At 42.3% G+C, this 1,086-nt stretch overlaps 1 protein-coding gene across 1 annotated transcript in view; it reads right to left on the bottom strand.

Moving 5' to 3' along the window:
• The window catches only part of NDFIP1 (Nedd4 family interacting protein 1), a gene marked incomplete at its 5' end in the record, with an annotated part of 13,080 nt that overhangs the window by 1,056 nt on the left and 10,938 nt on the right, over positions 1-1,086 (bottom strand). The gene's annotated exons all lie outside the window — the stretch shown is intronic.

Below are 1,086 nucleotides of genomic sequence, written 5' to 3'. Positions count from 1 at the left end.
TCAAGATTGTGGCTCCTGCGGGATCGTGATCTGGGAACGGGCCGGGCTGGGTGGGCGGGTGCTGAGCAATGGCACTGGGTATCACTCATTGGCGTATTTCATTACTATTACTATTATCACTACTATTTTAATATCAGTATTACTTTAAGTTTCCTTTTATTTCAACGATTAAATTGTTCTTCTCTCACCCTACCAGTCTCCCTACTCTTGCCCCTAATTCTCTCCCCTATTCCCTTGGAGGGGGAAGTGAGCGAGCAGCTGGGTTTGGTTGCCAGCCCAGTGCCAGCCCAGTGAAACCACCACAAAGGGACACGAGTTCCCACCAAGTGCCTATCCCAGCTGTGCTGGCCAGAACTGTTCAAACCTAAACCCCTCTACACGTGTCGTACAGCCGACGCGCTCTGCTGCGACACGGCCACGGTGATGTCCATCACTGGCACACGCAGACCGAACAGGAAACAACAAGCTTTGCATTAGATTCGTTTTCACCAGCTACTATTTTCTGGTTTGCACTAATTATTCCTCTCCTCATCCCCTCCTAATTTTCTACAAACAATCCATGCTCTGAAATGAAAACGCTCGTTCACCATCCCCTCTTCATTATGCCCTACAGAGGAAATCTCATCTTAAGAACAATAACACACTGAAAATCCAAGCCTTTTGTGGTTTCCCTGTGCAGGATTTAGGATTAAAGATTTATTTTCAGGGGAAGTGTCAAAGCTGTAATATTTAGAAATCATTCTGGACATTTATCTCAATATATCTAAAAGAGAGAGTGCTTTTTGAAAGTTCTAAAATGACCAAAATTAAACAAACAAATAAATAGAAATTTTTAAAAACTCTACACCTTCATCCTCACAAGCAAGGAGTCAAGCGAGGTCTCTAAAATTGTAATTTCAAATTCCAAACATAGGAAAAGCCTGTACAACAAGAAACCACGTGGTTCCTTTAATAAATGAAAAAATAAGTTTCAGTAAAGAAGCAAAAGAAAAAAACATCTTCAGTGAGAACAAACTGAAGATGATAAAGCTGATGCTTAAATGTTCACACTACGTGACCACACAACTGGGGGAAACGAACCCTCTC

This window comes from Antrostomus carolinensis, unplaced genomic scaffold (assembly GCF_000700745.2).
Source record: "Antrostomus carolinensis isolate BGI_N321 unplaced genomic scaffold, ASM70074v2 scaffold30159, whole genome shotgun sequence".
NCBI classification, from domain to species: domain Eukaryota; kingdom Metazoa; phylum Chordata; class Aves; order Caprimulgiformes; family Caprimulgidae; genus Antrostomus; species Antrostomus carolinensis.
This window is presented reverse-complemented; position numbering and strand designations above follow the sequence as displayed.